The following is a 13,182-nucleotide window of genomic DNA, read 5'->3' as shown; positions in this document are numbered from 1 at the left end:
GGCATGGACTGGGTAGACCAAAAGATCTGTTTCTGTGCTGTATGACTCTATGACTCGATATTGGTGGAAGGAGTGGATGTTTGTGGATGTGGTGACAATCAAGCGGGTTGCTTTGTCCTGGATGGTGTCAAGCTTCTTGAGTGTTGTTGGGGCTGCACTCATCCAGGCAAGTGGGGAATATTCCATCACACTCCTGACTTGTGCCTTGTAAATTGTGGTCACACTTTGGGGAATCAGGTGGTGAGTTATTCGCTGCAGTATTCCTAGCCTCTGAGCTGCTTTTAGAGCCACTGTGTTTATGTGGTGAGTCCAGTTGAGTTTCTGGTCAATTGTAACTCGAAGGTGTGGGTGATTTGGTGATAGTAACACCATTGAATGGCAAGGGGCAGTGAATAGATTGGCTCTTATTCAATTGGTCATTGCCCAGCATGTGTGTGGTGTGAATATTATTCGGGTTTTGTTGCATTTGAACATGGACCACTTTAGTATCTGAGGAGTTGCGAATGATGCTGAACATTATGCAATCATGAGGTGAACATCCCCACCTCTGTCCTTATGATGGAGGGAAGGTCATTGATGAAGCAGCTGAAGATGTTTGGGCCTAGGACACTACCCTGAGGAACTCCTGCAGAGCTGTCCTGGAGCTGAGATGACTGACCTCCAACAACCACAACCATCTTCCTATGTGTCAGGTGTGACTTCAACTACCGGAGAGTGTGCCCCCTGATACCCATTGACTCCGTTTTGCTAGGGCTCCTTGATGCTACACTCGGTCGAATGCAGCCCTAATGTCAAGGCCTGTCATTCTCACCTCATCTCTGGAATTCAGCTCTTTTGTCCATGTTTGAACCAAGGCTGTAATGAGACCAGGAGCTGAGTGGTCCTGGGGGAACCCAAACTGGGCGTCACTGAGCGGGTTATTGCTGAGCAGGTGCTGCTTGATAGCACTGTTACTGACACCTTCCATCACTTTACTGATGATCGAGAGGAGACTGATGGGGTGGTAATTGGCCAGGTTGGATTTGTCCAGCTTTTTATGCACAGGACATACATAGGCAATTTTCCACATCGTCAGGTAGATACCTGTGTTGTAGCTGTACTGGAACAGCTTGGCTAAGGAAGCGGCAAGTTCTGGAGCACAAGTCTTCAGTACTATTGCCAGAATATTGTCAGGGCCTGTAGCCTTTGCAGTATCCACTGCCACTAACCGTTAGTCGATATCATGTGGAATGAATCGAATTGGCTGAAGACTGGTATCTGTAATGCTGGGGGCACTGGAGGATGCTGAGATGGATCATCCACTTGGCACATCTGGCTGAAAGATTGCAATGAAAGCTTCAGCCTTATCTTTTGTACTGAAGTGCTGAGCTCTTCCATCATTGAGGATGGGGATATTTGTGGAGCCTCCTCCTCCTGTAAGTTGTTTAATTGTCCACCACCATTCATGACTGGATGTGGCAGGACTGCAGAGCTTAGATCTGATCCATTGGTTGTGAGATTGCTTAACTCTGTCTATTACTTGCTGCTTTCACTGTTTGGTATGTAGGTAGTCCTGTTTGGTGGCTTCACCAGGTTGACACCTTGTTTTCAGCTATGCCTGGTGCTGCTCCTGGCATGCCCTCCTGCACTCTCCATTGAACCAGCATTGATCCCGTGGCTTGATGGTAATGGTTGAGTCGTGGATATACCAGGCCATGAGGTTACAGATTGTGCTGGAGTACAATTCTACTGCTGTTGATGGCCCACAGCACCTCATGGATGCCCAGTCTTGAGTTGCTCGATCTGTGCGAAGTCTGTCCCATTTAGCACGGTGATAGTGCCACACAACACGAAGAAGTGTATTCTCAATGTCAAGGTGGGACTTTGTCTCCACAAGGACTGCATGGTGGTCATTCTTACTGACACAGTCATGGACAGATAGATCTGTAGCTGGCAGATTAGTAAGGATGAAGTCAAGTATGTTTTTTCCTCTTGTTGGTTCCTTCACCACCTGCCACAGACCCAATCTAGCGGTTATGTCCTTTAGGACCCGACCAGCTCCATCAGTAGTTCTGCTGCCGAGACACTCCTGGTGGTGGACATTGAAATCCCCCACCCAGAGTACATTTTGTGCCCTTGCCACCCTCAGTGCTTTCTCCAGGTGTTGTTCAACATGAAGGGGTACTAATTGATCAGCCGGAGGAGGATGGTACGTGGTAATCAGCAGGAGGTTTCCTTGTCCATGTTTAACCTGAAGCCATCTGACCTCATGGGGTCCTAAGTCAATGTTGAGGATGCCCAGGGTAACTCCCTCCTGGACTGTATACCACTGTGTCACCACCTCTAATAAGTCTGTCCTGCCTATGGGATAGGACATATCCATTGTTGGTGATGGTGATGGTGTCTAGGATATTGTCTGTCAGGTATGATTCCGTGAGTATGACTATGACAGACTGTTGTTTGACTAGTCTGCGGGAGAACTCTCCCAATTTTGGAACTAGCCCCCAGATGTGAGTGAGGAGGACTTTGCAGGGTTGACAGGGCTGTTTCTGATGTTGTCTTTTCTAGTGCCTCAGTTGATGCTTGGGTGGTCTGTCTGGTTTTATTCCTTTGTTGTGATTGATACATCAGATGGCTTGCTAGGCCATTTCAGAGGGCATTTGAGAATCAACCACATTGATGTGGGTCTGGAGTCACAGGTAGGGCAGACAAGGTGAAGATGTCCCTGAAGGACATTAGTGACATTTTCTGACAATTGACAATGGTTTCACAGTCATCAATTGATTCTGAATTCCAGGTTCTTTTTTATTGCATTCAAATTCCACCATCTGCCATGGTGGTATTCAAACACAGGTCCCCAGAACGTTAGTTGAGTTTCTGGTTAAATAGTCTAGCAATAATACCACTGGGCCATTGTCTCCCCAATACACCACCTGTCTCGTTTAATCTATCGATACAATTATTCACAGGAAAAACTTCGTTTCAGTGTGTAGTGAATGAAGATCCTCCCTGCAGGTTATATTTAAAAGTATATTTATAGTGCACCCAATCTGTACTTTTATAAGCAAAGTGCCATAAGGACTTTGCAGTTGTTGTTAATGGGGATTGCTGTTGGTATTGTAGATGAGTTCCAAGCTGAACAAGAAATTCAAGTTTGATTTGCTCAATATTTTTATGGTAAATTCTCAATTTTATTTTGGATAGTTTTCTTCCAACTCGATCCAAACCCATAGTTAATAAATTGATTTCTCAGTTAGGGTAACAGTTGGCATACTACAATGGACATTAATGCCTGGAATAGGGAAGATGATGAATCAGCCCAGGTTCCCAATTTGATCACTTCTTGATGGGTGGAGCTGGAAAGTGCAAATGTGCTGAGGTGGAATGAAGAGATAATCAAGCTTGATTATGATTCACTCTGTTAGTCAGTTTGTACACTGAGATTCATTGGTTCAATTCACAGATGATGTGTGCAATGACAGAGGGCTCTGTTGGAACTGTACTTCAGCATGAGCCTGTGCCTTTGGGAAAGAAGGTATGGTGAATGGAAAAGTAAGTCCACAACTGCATGATTTGGGAAGCTATAATTCAGGGTTGAGACCAGATCCATTGGATTTCTACCTCATTGAGAATTCATCCTGGAAGCACACTCCAAAGAACCAACAATCCTCCTTATGTTGCTCTTACACATTGGAGGCATATCTGGGAGGTTACACCAGGGAGTGCACCCAAAGAACCCTAATAGTTCTGAAGAACGGTCACTGGACCCAAAACATTAACTCTGCCTTTTCTCTGCAGATGCTACCAGACCTGCGACTTTTGCCAGCAATTTCTATTTTTGTTTGATTTCCAGCATCCATAGTTTTTTGATTTTTTAATTTCCTCATAGGGCCTTTCAGTGCTGTGCACGAACATAGGTCCTGCCATATTCCCAGTGAAGGATCCCTCACAGGAAGGAAAAATTGTCTCATTTTAAACTATTTTCTGAGAAGAAAGAAAGTAAATGATGCTTATTGTCCCTTCAGTCTGATTCAGCATTTCGTCTCTCCTTCTCGGAGGAAGAGGTCATGTCTCGGTTGAAAGTCTCTGCTGCATTTCTGTTATTGCAGATATTCATTCATTAAAATAACTCCATCACCAGCACATGTGACACGATCAGCAACAGATAATGACAACAGCAGAGGTACCACTGCTCCTGTACCTCTGCAGCAGCAGGGCTGTCTACTATTATACTACTACAAATGCAAATATCCTTAAACATTTTGGGTTTGGATTTTTGGAATTTCACTTATCATGTATATGATGCTGTTCACTCTTCTTCAACCCTTTTCAAAACCGCAATCTTTTGGATCTTGGACAGCTCCTTGTGAAAATCAGGAGCTAATGAGAAGTTACCAACAATTGGATAATGTCAAATATTGTCTAATTTCTCTGACTCACTGATACAAACAGTGGCCACATACACTGCGGGACTGATGAAATTTCAAAGTCCTTTTGTTCCTTTCTGTTGTATGTATTTGCATCGGAGGTCAAAACTCTGGATTTCTGATTTGACAAACAGAATGCAGTGTGTCAAGGTGCAGACTGTGGAGAGCTAGGCTGTTATCTATCACAGTAAATGTTTGTCTTATAGCAAAGTGACTCATCATAATCTCACTGCAAAGATCAGACACTGCTTATCAACTGGAGAAAAACTAAAAGCAATCAAAGTCCACTTAAAAAGTAGCTTTAACTTTTCTTTAGAGGACTAGTTTTGCATTATGCTATATGCATATCATATAGATGTTGGAGTGTGGGTACAGAGGCAGTAGTTCCTTATATAGTCCTTCCAAATGTTATATTTTTGAAAACAAACAAATTACGTTTGTGCTAAGTCCAGAAAATTTTGTGAGCCAGAAATGGGCACAGCATGGGAAAATTCCAAAAGTTGAAGGAGGGTAATTCTGGGGAAGGTATTGCAGAGGGTGTTAAGGAGATTTATGAGAATGGTCATAGAACTGAGTAGGACTTCAGTTATGGGGGTCTGTTATAGTTAAAGAGCTGTTGATGTTCCCGGCATGAGGGAAGTTAAGGAGAGATTGAATAAAAACAAAAACAAAAATTGCTGAAAAAGCTCAGCAGGCCTGGCAGCAGAGAGAGATCAGAGTTAACATTTCAGGGCAAGTGACCCTTCCTCAGAACACTACAGCCGGAAACATTAACTCTGATTTCTCTCCACAGAAGTTGCCAGACCTGCTGAGCTTTACCAGCAATTTCTGTTTTGTTTCTAATTTACAGCATCTGCAGTGCTTTTGGTTTTTATTTAAGAGATTTAATAGAGATGTTCAGAACCATGTATGTTATTTTTCTGTAGCAACTGGGGAAGGAATTTTTCCCAGTATGAAACAATCAGTAAACAGAATGCATAGATTTGGGGTAATTGGTAAAAATGAACTGTTGGAACTCAGAATGCATTGCACAATGGGCACCAGTAAGTCTTCCCCAGGATCAAAGACTTTGAGGTAGAAGTCCCACCCACCAAGAGCTGCTGGCCAATCAGAAGCCATTGTTCTTCATTGCTGTTAATGTGGTGTACATGGATTTCCAGAAGGCATTTAATACAGTGTCACTCAATAGACTACATGCAAAGTTAGAGCCCATGGAATAAAAAGGACGGTAGCTGTTGGTTACTAAGCCAGAATGTTCTGGGAATACATGTTCTAATCCCACCATGGCAGGTGGAGAAATTTGAACTCAGTAAAATTCTGAACTAAAAGACTGGTCCAATACTGACCATGTAACCACTGCTGATTGATGTAAAAACCTATCTGGTTCACCAAAGGCCTTTAGGGAAGGGAATTGGCCATCCTTACCTCACATGTGACTCCAACGCTGAGCAATGTGGTCAACACTTACCTGGTCTCTGGGCAATTAGAGATGGTTCAATTGAGACTTTCAAGAAGGCATTGAGCGATTATCAGAAAAGGCAGATTGTGCAGGTTTACAGGGAGTAGGGAGGAAATTGGCAATAGGTGAGCTGTTCATTTGGAGAGCCAACACTATGACAATGGGCACTGTGACAATCTGTGATTGCTCGCCATCACCACTGGAGAAATGGTGGCAATAGCCAGGACTATACTCATCCGAAGATGAAGATTGGCAATGGATCCAGACATAGGATCATTATAACGAGAGAAGGTGTGGGATGTAGATGATGTGTAGGTCACAAGGAAAGGAGGAGGAGTGTCAGCAGCAAAGCAGGAGCTGCCTCTCAGCATTCCTTTCCTGATGCTGGATTCTTCAATCAGGAACACGTCCCCTCCACTCCGACTTAGGATGCCTACAAGCAACTCTGACAGGGTTTGGTTTTCAGGTTTTCAGGAATACCTCAAAATCACAGCATCACAGAATCGTTAAGGGGCAGAACGGAATTTGGCCCATCATGTCTCGACTGACAGCAGTGATGCAAGGTTGAGGCCCTTAATTGGACATCAATTTCCCACTTAATTTCGGGCTTCAGTTAGCACTGGGGCAGGAATGCTGTCCTTAGACTTCCTGCTGTGGATGTAACTGATGCAGTGGTGGGAAGGTAAAGGAATCCCCATGTTCCCCTTCTCCGGCCACCAAACTCAGCACAGAGGAGGGTGTTCAGTTCTGGCTCCAAATGCACTTGTACAAAGGTAGTTCCACATTTCAGCACTGGTACAGCTGAAGATCTTGCTATTTCCAGACTTGGCAACCAATAATAAATGCTGATGCATGTCTTCCCAGTTCTTCACAAGATTGGAATGCTTCTTTCCCTACTGGACTACCAGGGATCAGAGTTCCTCTAAATAGCTCCCAGCCTGCATTCAATCTACAGTCTCAGAGCAGAACCACACACATTCATTCTCTACACAAGTGTGACTTTTCCATTTCCCACACCATTTATCTGTATAAGGTCTGTGCGCAAGTTTAGTTAATTAATGGGAATTGTGCCAAACTAAAGAGTAGTTTTGTTCTGCGGACTCATCTCTATCCCCAGGGGACTTTATTAAGACATATAAACTTCCTTAGGATACGAAGCAGCTGTTGGAGAGAATAGCCTTTATTCACTTCCCTCTCGTTATTTATGACTATATTTGTGGAATAATTCACTGTTATGAGAATCCTATGAACAAGATGCTGCAAAAAACAAATCTGTTGCAGAACAGTAGAAGGTAGAACTATGTAAAAATGTCCTACACAGTGGATTGAACTATCTTACATAGCAACAGTAATTGCAACAAACATAGCTTGTTCTATTGAGCAATATAATACTTTCTGGAAATTTCATTTAGATATCACCTCTTCACATAGACAAATTTCACAGTACATCATATTGACAGGATAACAGTTCAATGACTGTTAGGTAAAGAAACATATTGGGCAGAAATCTTGTACCATGATCTCCCAAAAATAAGAAGTTGAATGATTAGTTCAACTTTTATTGTAACGTTATATGAGTATTAGATTGGTGATGCAGTGCATAAAAACTTTGTTTTTTTTAACTTCAGGTTCATGGTTCAAATTAACTCCAGAAAAAATGGATTGAAGATCTTTGTGGGTTATTGACCATAATTGCGTTTGGCCATCTCAATTCAGTTACTAGCCTGTGCGGTCCACAGAACCAAACATGCACTAAAGGAACAATGTCATGGGTTGGGCATAATGTTAAATGAAAGAAAATCAAACAGATGCAGTAAAATGTATGTGTGGGGGAGGAGGTAGTGGCACGATGGTAACTCTACCAGGTTGGTCTTCTAAAACCCTAGACAAATGTTCTGAGGGCACTGGCTCAATTCCCAATAAAAACATCTGGAATTAAAGATCAGTCTAATGGTGGCAAGTAATGTAAAAACCCAGCAGGGTGACTAATATGCTTCAAAGAGGGAAATCTTCTATCTTTATCCATTACAGTCTACACGTGACTCCAGATCCACAGCAATGCGGTTGATCCTCAGCTGCCCTCTCAAAAAACCCAGCAAGCCATTCAGTTCAAAGGCAACAAATACTGAGCTTGACAATGATGCCCACATTCCATATGCAAATAAAGTAAGAAGAGATTTTTTTTTCTGAGGTTGGAGGTGCCATATCTCTTTGGAGTTTGGTTGAGGGGAGAGAGAGAGAGGGAGAGAGAGAGACAGAGAGAAGGTGAGGGGAAGAGAGAGAGGGAGACAGACTGACAGAGAGAGAGAGAAGTAGCTACAAGATGGAGCATAGTTCCAGACTGGTGGCTCAGCATTAAAAAGCAAGATCACAAACAGTGTAAATCAAAGCTTCTGAGAGTAGTTAGAAAGCTGGATCGAGATTATGGAGTGAGACAATAGGAGACCTGGGTGGACCATTTGGGTAAAATCCTTGAGTTCAGGATGGAGAGAAGGAGGGAAAGATCTGCTTTGTATTTGGGAGACATAGTTATTAATGTTACATGGTCATGGCAAGTTGGAAGTAGAAGATCCTCTAACTAAGTTCATTGCTGAACTAATTTGAGATCAGGCATTAAGATTTACAACAATATTCTGTAGATCTGCAACATTGAGTGAATATCCATTGTAAATAATTCTTTCCTCTAAGCTAAATTTTCCATTAATGTAAATAGAGTTTTGTTGCCAGTGAAAGAAACAATCCCTCTTTTATAATCTCGTGCAATAGCTGTGTTCATTCACTGTAACAACAGGATGGTTACAATACAGAAGGAGACTATTCAGCCCACTGTGTTCATGCTGGTACATTGCAAGAGAAATTCATCTGGTATCACTCTGCCATGTTATGCTTATAGCCCTGAATTTTTTTCTTTTTCAAATAAAGATTTCCATTTTGTCCTTGAACAGGGGCCCAACCAGTCACCAACCTACATCATCCATCTATGGCTGTTTGAACTTATTTTACAGTGAATCATTTCTCCTTTGACTCCACTCACTTTCCTAAAATAGAAGATGCTACAATGGGAACTCCAGCCATGCCTGCGTTTTCCTGACATATGTGCAACATTTTCACTCTGATCCCACCCAGATACCACCCCTAACATATATTCCCAATACATTGATGACTCTATTTGTGCTACTACCTGCTCTCACTCCAAACTGAAAAGTTTCACCAACTTTGTTTCCAGCTCCCATCCCTTTATTCACACGTCCTACTCCACTAGCCTCTCCATTTGAAGGATCATCTCTGCTATTTCAATCTTCTTCAGAATCTATTAGCCCTCTCCTTTCAGCATTTAGAAAGGACCATTCTCTCTGCCATACCCTAGTTCATTCCTCCATTCACTCCGTTCACTCCTCCTTTTCCCACAGCATACTCCCATGCAAGCATAGGAGATACAATTCTTAACCATCTAACGTCTCCCTCCCTCCTACTCAGGCCCTCAAATGTTCTTTCCTAGCGGTGATTTACTTGTACTTATTCCAATTTAATGGATACTGTAATTTATTTGCACACTTCAGTCTGCTCCACACGAAGAGGCCAATCAGAGATTGGGTTCCCGCTTTGTGGAACCCTCTATTCAGGCCACAAGCATGACTTTGAGCTTTTCTTCATACACCACATTAATTCTCTGCTGCATTTCTATTCTGACTTCTTTTACCTCCTATTGTTCAAATAAATCTCAACATAACCTCAAGGAACAGCATCTTATCTTTTACTTAGGCACCTTATGGCCTTCAGGACTCAACATTGAGTTCAAATATTTCAGATTAAAAACTGTAGTCCCACTGTTTTGGACATTTTTGTGATAGAACATAGAACACAGAACAGTACAACACAGTACAGGCCTTTCAGCCCACAATGTAGTGCCGACCTATTGTCCTACTAAGATCAATCTAACCTGCATATCCTACATTTTACTATCCTCCATGTGCCTATCCAAGAGTCGCTTAAAAGCCTCTAAAGTATCTGACTCCACTACCACTGCCGGCAGCGCATTCCACATACCCACCACTCTGATAAATCTATTTTAAAATTTACTTACCAAGTACTCCCCTAGACCCATCTATTGTCACTATTTCTTTTTGCTTCACCCATTAAACATCTGTCCATCATCCATTCTTCCCTTTTGATCTTTCCACCATTTCTACCTTTTCCTGCCTCACATCTTGCTTAAAACCTGATACATCTCAAACTTTTCCCAAATCTGATAGAAGGTCATGTATGAAATATTAATTCTTTCTCACCCCACTGACGCTGCATGGATTGTTGAGTAGTATTTCTGGATTTTCTGGATTTTTTGGGAAGCTTTATGGATGAGGCCTGTTTTGCATAATGTGATTGTGTATGACCGTACATGCTCCATTCATGCTGCAGTCTATTTCTTCAAACATTTAAAAATCCAGTGTACTGCCCAGGTTGTTGGAGGCTGCAATCAGAAGGACTAGTTTGAATGTTTCTACTTACATTGTTGTGAAGTGAGGAGAAGCTGGTGTCTTCCCCAGTCTCCACATTAAATGCACAATCACTGCAGACCACCATGTAATTGACTCCTGATCACCTAAACCAACATAGACTCTCTTTACAGAACAACAAAACTACAGAATTGGTACAGCACAGCAAGAGGCCATTTAGCACATTAAACAACCTGCACCAGCTCTTTAAATGCACATCAGTACCAATTGCCAACCTCCTGCTTTTTGGCAATATCCCTGCAAACCATTACTATCCAAATAATCGTTCAATGCCGTCTTTAATGCATCAATTGAACCTGCCTCCATCATATTTCTAGGCAATGTATTCGATGTGTTAACTTCTCGCTGAGTGAAAAAAGTTTTTTCTCACATCACCCTTGCTTCTTTTGCACATCATTTTAAATCTATGCCCTTTCATTTCTTTTTTTCAAGCAGCCACAGCTTCTCCCTAGCTACTCCAGCCAGCCCACTCATGATTTTAAAAACCTCTATCAAATCTCTTCTTAGCCTTCTTCACTGCAAGAAGTTCCAATTCCAAATCCCAATTTCTCCAATCAATCCCCATAACTGAAATTTCTCACTCCTGGAGCCATTCTTGTGAACTGCTAACCTGTTTGGAATATTCCAGTTGAGGTCTAACAAGTGTCTTATACAAGTTCAATATCACCCTATCGCTTTTGTACTCTGCTGCTATTAATAATGCCAAGGACACTGTATAGTTTATTAACTGCTCTCTCCGTTTGTCTTGCCACCTTCAATGAATCGTGCACATAAACACCCAAATCCCTGTCCTCCTGCAGCCCGTTTAGAACTGTACTCCCTATTTTATACTCTCTTGCAATGTTCTTCCAATCAAAATGCAACACCTTACACTTCTCTGCATTAAACTTCATTTGCCAACTTGTCGATGTCCTTTTGCAGTTTCAATTTCAGTGATGCCTACAACAATAGGATAGGCTGCTTCACAATGTGAACCTGTGAATTGAAGATTTACAACTCATTCATAACATTGAGAATTAAATATTTCGCCACATTGAAGTTGTCTGGATGATTCCACTGTTGGATATAAATGATATCCTTGGATGCCAGAGATAGTAGGAACTGCAGATGCTGGAGAATCTGAGATAACAAGGTGTAGAACTGGATGAACACAGCAGGCCAAGCAGCATCATAGGAGCAGGAAGGCTGACGTTTCGGGCCTAGACCCTTCATCATATACTGTTCCCTCTACCCAGAACATGAAAAGTCCAAAAATAGAACAACACCTACAAGTAAATCTGATGATATTTCATAAATCATCAGTATTAAAGTTCAAGTATTCTGCTCTGCTTATACGACCCCATTTTAATGCTGATCTGTGTGTGTCACTGCATGTAGGCATATCAATGCCCAGTGGATGGTGAGATGCAGCTTCAGTTTCTCCTAAACATTGGGTGTGTGAATCACAGCTCTGCTACTTTGTGAAACATTGAGCTGAGACCAGACATCTCCCTATCATTTCTGAAGAAGGGTCTAGGACTGAAACTTCAGCCTTTCTGCTCCTCTGATGCTGCTTGGCCTGCTGTATTCATCCAGCTCTACACCTTGTTATCCCTATCAAAGGAAGTGCCTTTCCAGAAGATATGTTCATGTCAGTTCAATGCAGCACTGGGGTATGCTTCACTCTGAGCAGTGCCATTTTTCAGGCAAAATGAAAAACCGTTGTCCTGTCAACCTTCTTGGCTGGACATAAAGGATCTTATAGCATTGGCACGAAGAGGAACCAGTGCAATGTGTGCTGCCCAATATCTATACCTCACTCAGAAATTATCTTGTTGTCACACATTGTTGTTTGTGGGACCTTGCTACATAAAAATTACTCCACCTGTCCGACATTGTAACAGTAAGCACAATCCAAATAGCAGTTCATGTTAACACACCCCCTGTGGTTAGTCACTAACAGTCCCCATTAACAACTACTCACTCTCCCAGGCTGATCGTTAGCAACTCCTTTGTCTGTCCAACTGTGTTTCTCTCTCTTTAGGCTCTATCCTATCATTTATTCCTTACCCCACCCACCTCCCTATTTTCTGCATATAAACTGACATTTACCCAGCCACCATCAGTTCTGAGGAAGGGTCACCGGACCCGAAATGTTAACTCTGTTTTCTCCTCCACAGATGCTGCCAGACCTGCTGAGCTTCTCCAGCAGAGACAGTAGGAACTGCAGATGCTGGAAAATCTGAGATAACAAGGTGTAGAGCTGGATGAACACAGCAGGCCAAGCAGCATCAGAGGAGCAGGAAAGCTGACGTTTCGGGCCTGGACCCTTCTTCAGAAATGGGGGAGGGGAAGGGGGTTCTGAAATAAATAGGGAGAGAGGGGGAGGCGGATAGAAGATGGATAGAGGAGAAGATAGGTGGAGAGGAAACAGACAGGTCAAAGGGGCGGGAAGGGAGCCAGTAAAGGTGAGTGTAGGTGGGGAGGTAGGGAGGAGATAGGTCAGTCCAGGGAGGATGGACAGGTCAAGGGGGCAGGATGAGGTTAGTAGGTAGGAGATGGGGGTGCGGCTTGAGGTGGGAGGAGGGGATAGGTGGGAGGAAGAACAGGTTAGGGAGGCGGGGACGAGCTGGGCTGGTTTTGGGATGCGGTAGGGGGAGGGGAGATTTTGAAGCTTGTGAAATCCACATTGATACCATTGGGCTGCAGGGTTCCCAAGCAGAATATGAGTTGCTGTTCCTTCAACCTTCGGATGGCATCGTTGTGGCACTGCAGGAGGCCCAGGACGGACATGTCGTCTGAGGAATGGGAGGGGGAGTTGAAA

General features: G+C 43.0%; 1 protein-coding gene across 1 annotated transcript in view; it reads right to left on the bottom strand.

Moving 5' to 3' along the window:
- The window catches only part of LOC109931675 (bile acid receptor), a 152,145-nt gene that overhangs the window by 124,602 nt on the left and 14,361 nt on the right, over positions 1–13,182 (bottom strand). The window lies entirely within an intron of this gene.

Source organism: Rhincodon typus, chromosome 25 (genome assembly GCF_021869965.1).
Source record: "Rhincodon typus isolate 14 chromosome 25, sRhiTyp1.1, whole genome shotgun sequence".
Classification (NCBI taxonomy): Eukaryota; Metazoa; Chordata; class Chondrichthyes; order Orectolobiformes; family Rhincodontidae; genus Rhincodon; species Rhincodon typus.
This window is presented reverse-complemented; position numbering and strand designations above follow the sequence as displayed.